We start from the raw sequence: 7500 nt of genomic DNA, 5'->3' as shown, positions 1-7500 counted from the left end.
TAGAGCCCGCCGAACCACGATTTCCGTGCGTCTTACATCTTTCGACGATGGGACGATCCACGCGAAGAGTTGTTTCGTGCTCGCGCGAGGTGCGATAGCGTCGATTCGCTTTTCTGTACGGGGAGAAATAGAACGATGAGTTGACTTATCGGGTCTTCGTTGGAATTACCGTCGCTGGCATTGTAAACTCCAGATGACCTTGTGATTCCTTCGTCGGGCACTGGTAAAGGGTGGCGATGATTCGTTCTATAATAGAAATACCCGTCGTAGCGATTCGGCCGAGACACCCGCCACGAAACACTCTCTCGTCGTGGAATCCCCGCGTCGGAGAGTAAAACGCGCGAAGGCTTACTATGAGAGAAGAAATAGTATATGCCGGTGGTTCGCGTGTGTAGGCTCTATACGAAATTGCGATTCAAGAGAGTAGGAAAAGACGCGATGAACCACGATTTCCGTGCGTCTTACGTCTCTCGACGATGGGACGATCCACGCGAAGAGTTGTTACGTGCTCGCGCGAGGTGCGATAGCGTCGATTCGCTTTTCTGTACGGGGAGAAATAGAACGATGAGCTGACTTATCGGGTCTTCGTTGGAATTACCGTCGCTGGCATTGTAAACTCCAGATGACCTTGTGATTCCTTCGTCGGGCACTGGTAAAGGGTGGCGATGATTCGTTCTATAATAGAAATACCCGTCGTAGCGTTTCGGCCTAGTCACCCGCCACGAAACACTCTCTCGTCGTGGAATCCCCGCGTCGGAGAGTAAAACGCCGAAGGCTTACTTATGAAACTTACGTCTCTCGACGATGGGACGATCCACGCGAAGAGTTGTTACGTGCACGCGTATGGTGCGATTGCGTCGATTCGCTTTTCTGTACGGGGAGCAATAGAACGTTGAGTTGACTTATCGGGTCTTCGTTGGAATTACCGTCGCTGGCATTGTAAACTCCAGATGACCTTGTGATTCCTTCGTCGGGCACTGGTAAAGGGTGGCGATGATGCGTTCTATAATAGAAATACCCGTCGTAGCGTTTCTTCCGAGTCAACCCGCTCACGAAACACTCTCTCGTCGTGGAATCCCCGCGTCGGAGAGTAAAACGCGAATTCATAGTATGGAAACTTACGTCTCTCGACGATGGGACGATCCACGCGAAGAGTTGTTACGTGCACGCGTATGGTGCGATTGCGTCGATTCGCTTTTCTGTACGGGGAGTAATAGAACGTTGAGTTGACTTATCGGGTCTTCGTTGGAATTACCGTCGCTGGCATTGTAAACTCCAGATGACCTTGTGATTCCTTCGTCGGGCACTGGTAAAGGGTGGCGATGATGCGTTCTATAATAGAAATACCCGTCGTAGCGTTTCTTCCGAGTCAACCCGCTCACGAAACTCTCTCTCGTCGTGGAATCCCCGCGTCGGAGAGTAAAACGCGAATTCATACTATGAAAACTTACGTCTCTCGACGATGGGACGATCCACGCGAAGAGTTGTTTACGTGCACGCGTATGGTGCGATTGCGTCGATTCGCTTTTCTGTACGGGGAGAAATAGAACGTTGAGTTGACTTATCGGGTCTTCGTTGGAATTACCGTCGCTGGCATTGTAAACTCCAGATGACCTTGTGATTCCTTCGTCGGGCACTGGTAAAGGGTGGCGATGATGCGTTCTATAATAGAAATACCCGTCGTAGCGTTTCTTCCGAGTCAACCCGCTCACGAAACTCTCTCTCTCGTCGTGGAATCCCCGCGTCGGAGAGTAAAACGCCGAAGGCTTACTATGAAACTTACGTCTCTCGACGATGGGACGATCCACGCGAAGAGTTGTTACGTGCACGCGTATGGTGCGATTGCGTCGATTCGCTTTTCTGTACGGGGAGTAATAGAACGTTGAGTTGACTTATCGGGTCTTCGTTGGAATTACCGTCGCTGGCATTGTAAACTCCAGATGACCTTGTGATTCCTTCGTCGGGCACTGGTAAAGGGTGGCGATGATTCGTTCTATAATAGAAATACCCGTCGTAGCGTTTCTTCCGAGTCAACCCGCTCACGAAACTCTCTCTCGTCGTGGAATCCCCGCGTCGGAGAGTAAAACGCGAATTCATAGTATGGAAACTTACGTCTCTCGACGATGGGACGATCCACGCGAAGAGTTGTTACGTGCACGCGTATGGTGCGATTGCGTCGATTCGCTTTTCTGTACGGGGAGCAATAGAACGTTGAGTTGACTTATCGGGTCTTCGTTGGAATTACCGTCGCTGGCATTGTAAACTCCAGATGACCTTGTGATTCCTTCGTCGGGCACTGGTAAAGGGTGGCGATGATTCGTTCTATAATAGAAATACCCGTCGTAGCGTTTCTTCCGAGTCAACCCGCTCACGAAACTCTCTCTCGTCGTGGAATCCCCGCGTCGGAGAGTAAAACGCGAATTCATACTATGAAAACTTACGTCTCTCGACGATGGGACGATCCACGCGAAGAGTTGTTTACGTGCACGCGTATGGTGCGATTGCGTCGATTCGCTTTTCTGTACGGGGAGAAATAGAACGTTGAGTTGACTTATCGGGTCTTCGTTGGAATTACCGTCGCTGGCATTGTAAACTCCAGATGACCTTGTGATTCCTTCGTCGGGCACTGGTAAAGGGTGGCGATGATGCGTTCTACAATAGAAATACCCGTCGTAGCGTTTCTTCCGAGTCAACCCGCTCACGAAACTCTCTCTCGTCGTGGAATCCCCGCGTCGGAGGGTAAAACGCGATATATAATAGTATATGCCAGTGGTTCGCGCGCGTCGTCTCTGAGATACGCGGTCGACAGAGTTCCGAAAACACGTGATGTGCCACGATTTCCGTGCGTCTTACATCTTTCGACGATGGGACGATCCACGCGAAGAGAACGTTCGTGCTTGCGTGAGGTGCAACAGCGTCGATTCGCTTTTCTGTACGGGGAGAAATAGAACGTTGAGTTGACTTATCGGGTCTTCGTTGGAATTACCGTCGCTGGCATTGTAAACTCCAGATGACCTTGTGATTCCTTCGTCGGGCACTGGTAAAGGGTGGCGATGATTCGTTCTATAATAGTAATACCCGTCGTAGCGTTTCGACCGATGTCACCCGCCACGAAAGTCTCTCTCGACGTGGAAACCCCGCGCCGAAGAGTAAACGCGAAGGCTTACCATACGAAAGAAAACGGTATTATACGCCTGTGGTATGTGCGTCTCGGCTCTGTGATACGCGATCGGCAGAGTTACAAAAAAACGTTGATGGGCCACGATTTCCGTGCGTCTTACATCTTTCGACGATGGGACGATCCACGCGAAGAGTAGTTACGTGCTCGCGCGAGGTGCGATAGCGTCGATTCGCTTTTCTGTACGGGGAGAAATAGAACGATGAGTTGACTTATCGGGTCTTCGTTGGAATTACCGTCGCTGGCATTGTAAACTCCAGATGACCTTGTGATTCCTTCGTCGGGCACTGGTAAAGGGTGGCGATGATTCGTTCTATAATAGAAATACCCGTCGTAGCGATTCGGCCGAGTCACCCGCCACGAAACTCTCTCTCGTCGTGGAATCCCCATGTCGGAGAGTAAAACGCGAAGGCTAACTATATAAGAAATATATAGTATTATTTATGCCTGTGGTTCTCCGTTTGCCCTACTCTCAGATACGCGACTCGGAGAGTTACGAATAATCGTGATGGACCACGATTTCTGTACGTCTTACATCTTTCGACGATGGGACGATCCACGCGAAGAGATCATTCCTGCTTGCGTGAGGTGCGATAGCGCCGATTCGCTTTTCTGTACGGGGAGAAATAGAACGATGAGTTGACTTATCGGGTCTTCGTTGGAATTACCGTCGCTGGCATTGTAAACTCCAGATGACCTTGTGATTCCTTCGTCGGGCACTGGTAAAGGGTGGCGATGATTCGTTCTATAATAGAAATACCCGTCGTAGCGATTCGGCCGTGTCACCCGCCACGAAAATCTCTCTCGTCGTGGAATCCCCGCGTCGTAGAGTAAACGCGAAGGCTTGCTATAGAAGACTATAGTTTATACGCCTGTGGTTCACCGGTTGCCTGCTCTCCGGGGTACGCGATCGCGCAGGAGTTACGGAAGAACTTGATGGGCCACGATCTCCAAGCGGCTATATCTTTCGACGATGGGACGATTCACGCGAAGAGAACGTTCGTGCATGCGTGAGGTGCGATAGCGTTGATTCGCTTGTCTGTACGGGGAGAAATAGAACGATGAGTTGACTTATCGGGTCTTCGTTGGAATTACCGTCGCTGGCATTGTAAACTCCAGATGACCTTGTGATTCCTTCGTCGGGCACTGGTAAAGGGTGGCGATGATTCGTTCTATAATAGAAATACCCGTCGTAGCGTTTCGACCGATGTCACCCGCCACGAAATTCTCTCTCGTCGTGGAATCCCCGCGTCGGAGAGTAACCGCCGAAGGCTTGCTATAGAAGACTATAGTTTATACGCCTGTGGTTCACCGGTTGCCGGCTCTCCGGGGCACGCGAAGGTTACGGAGGGACGTGAAGCGCCCGAGCAATGAAACGTCCGCAGGAGGAAACGAGCAACCGCCGAACATTGTTTCGCGACGTTTCCATAATGTATTGTCGTTTCGCTCGCATCCCGCTTCTTTCCCCTAGTTTCCTCGACGCGTAGTTTCGCAGCCTTAGTGGACGAATCATTCTCGATTCGAGGAAAGATATGCAGTGGGGCGTGCAATGAGCCCGCCAGAGACCACGATCTCCAATGCGTCTTTACATCTTTGGACGATGGGACGATCCACGCGAAGAGAACGTTCGTGCTTGCGCGAGGTGCATTAGCGTCGATTCGCTTTTCTGTACGGGGAGAAATAGAACGATGAGTTGACTTATCGGGTCTTCGTTGGAATTACCGTCGCTGGCATTGTAAACTCCAGATGACCTTGTGATTCCTTCGTCGGGCACTGGTAAAGGGTGGCGATGATTCGTTCTATAATAGAAATACCCGTCGTAGCGATTCGGCCGAGTCACCCGCCACGAAACTGTCTCTCTTTCGTCGTGGAAACCCCGCGTCGGAGAGTAAAACGCGCGAAGGCTGTGACTGTAACATATATATATATATATACACAGTATACAATGCCTGTGGTTTTTGCGCGTGTCGGCTCTTCGGTATACGCGATCGGCCAGAGTTACGGAGGGACGGTGAAGCGCACGAGAAATTGAAACGGCCGCACGATTGGAACCGAGCAACCGTCGAACATTGTTTCGCGACGTTTCCATAATGCGTTTTCGTTTCGCTCGCATACCGCTTCTTTTCCCCTAGTCTCTGAGACGCGTTTTCGAGCCGTTCTTCTACTATCGATTCTCGTAGAGAGAAGGGACCGGGTAGTCTGGAAGTGGAACCCGCATCTTGCGTGTACCGTACACGGAATTGAGAGGACCGGCCGTGAAGCTCGTTTTAAAGCCGTGCGTCTGACACCCAACTCTTGCGCGCCAATTTCGCGGCAAGAGATAATATGGGACGAATGACCGGCAAAGAGCCAGCTGTGAAGTCTGTTTTTTTAATCGAATCCGTGGACGTGTGTATGCCGTAGCGTCGCTCGTCGTGTTCGTTCATGGTCGTTCCGAGAGAAAGAACGAAAGCGGTAACGAAGGGACCGGCCGTGAAGCTCGTTTTAAAGCCGCGCGTCTGACACCCAACTCTTGCGCGCCAATTTCGCGGCAAGAGATAACATGGGACGAATGACCGGCAAAGAGCCAGCTGTGAAGTCTTTTTTCATTATTTGCTTTCAATCGATCGATCGGTACGATTCGTGCAACGTTTCGCGCGATGCGACGCGAAAACATGCGCGCAACAATAGATGCGTCTGATCGGAAGAACGCGAGGGTCGACTGCACGCGATGGATTCAGTATCGGGTAGGATACAAAATATATCCCCGTCGTTTCCACGCGTGCGAGTCTTCTGCGTCTTTCGCGGGTTTTTGAATGCACTATACGCCCGGAACGTCGAGAAATATATACATATTACTTGAACGTTTTTCGTCTCGAAAGGCTTCGGTGTCGTCTCCAAGGCGACGCCTGAATCTCCTTCGCGCGCTGGTCGGAGATTCAGGTATCAACTTTTATCTTCTCTTTGAAAGAAGAGAGATATTAGGTCGAACAAGTGAGAATAAAATTATATATGTGAAATATAAAATTTATACGATTACCCTGAACGGTGGATCACTTGGCTCGTGGGTCGATGAAGAACGCAGCTAATTGCGCGTCAACGTGTGAACTGCAGGACACATGAACATCGACATTTCGAACGCACATTGCGGTCCACGGATACAATTCCTGGACCACGCCTGGCTGAGGGTCGTTTACGTACCATACACTGCTTGCGTAGCTCTGTCAAATCCCCGCCGTCGTTCACCTCTTCGGATCGAACGTTTTTTTACCGAAGGGCGCAAAGAACGTCTCTGAGTCGGGTTAAGAGAAGGATGCTACGTACGAGCGAACGATGGGTGTCTCGTCGGCGTTTGTCGCGGACACGCGAAAATTCTGTGAATTTCACGGACAGTGTACGTTCTAGTTGTTGCAAAACGATCGGAATCGTTTGTATGGACTCGCGTGAGTGTTCGCGGCGTCGTGCGTCGTTCAATTACGACCGCCCGCGGATACCGCTCCACTGCGATATGGATCTGAGCGACAACTTTTTCGGCTGTTCGTGAGATGAACGGTTTCGTGTGTTTAGAAAAATTTTTTTTCCCGCGCTCCCGACGTCACCTGAAATGATGCGTCAGAGGTGAAAGAAAATATTAAGAAGTCGAGAGAGAGAGACTACACACGTTTTATTCATATTTTGTATACCGTGCGTGAGACGGATGTGCACGACACGTCGTATGTCGGTATATTACCGACTGGCCCCAGGGAGATTGTTTTCTTCCTCTCTTACGAATGAGATGTACGTTTCGGAGGATCGTCGTTACCGAAACACACGGCAAAACGAGACTTCTCGCAGCAGAACCTTTATACACAATACACATCGACTCTTTTTACCCCGAGAGAGAGAGAAAAGGTGTATTTCTTTTTTTTATTTTTCGAATTCGACGCACGAACGCTTTGACGACTGGAGAAAAACACGGTGTGTGTTAAAATCGTGCGGGACGAGCATGCGTATTCGTAACGGGTCGAATAGTTCTTATTCCCCGTCGTCGCGTGTCCTCGCTGGACCACCACCGTGCGCTTCCGCCACGTTCAGTTGAATTTCGAAATATATATATATAAAAAGAATCACCATATACTCTCTTTCGGGAGGTGTATTTTTATCGGTTTCTGCTATAGAGAAGAGACGGAGATCGTGTTGTGAGGTGTAACGTTTCTGTATCCCCGTTTCGGAGGATCGTCGTTATCGGCGGAACACACGTCAAAACGAGACTTCTCGCAGAACCTTTATACACAATACACATCGACTCTTTTACCCCGAGAGAGAGAAAAGGTGTTTTTCTTTTTTTTTTATTTTTCGAATTC

General features: G+C 50.1%; 1 non-coding gene across 1 annotated transcript; it reads left to right on the top strand.

Moving 5' to 3' along the window:
- Positions 1–6194: 6194 nt before the first annotated feature.
- Positions 6195–6349, top strand: LOC143175461 (5.8S ribosomal RNA). Its single transcript, XR_013000231.1, has one exon. It is a non-coding gene; the product is annotated as a 5.8S ribosomal RNA (ribosomal RNA).
- The last annotated feature ends 1151 nt before the right edge of the window (positions 6350–7500 follow it).

The sequence above is a fragment of the Nomia melanderi genome, unplaced genomic scaffold (assembly GCF_051020985.1).
Source record: "Nomia melanderi isolate GNS246 unplaced genomic scaffold, iyNomMela1 scaffold0094, whole genome shotgun sequence".
Classification (NCBI taxonomy): domain Eukaryota; kingdom Metazoa; phylum Arthropoda; class Insecta; order Hymenoptera; family Halictidae; genus Nomia; species Nomia melanderi.
The sequence above is the reverse complement of the archived record's forward strand: the minus strand, read 5'-3'. Positions and strand labels throughout refer to the sequence as shown.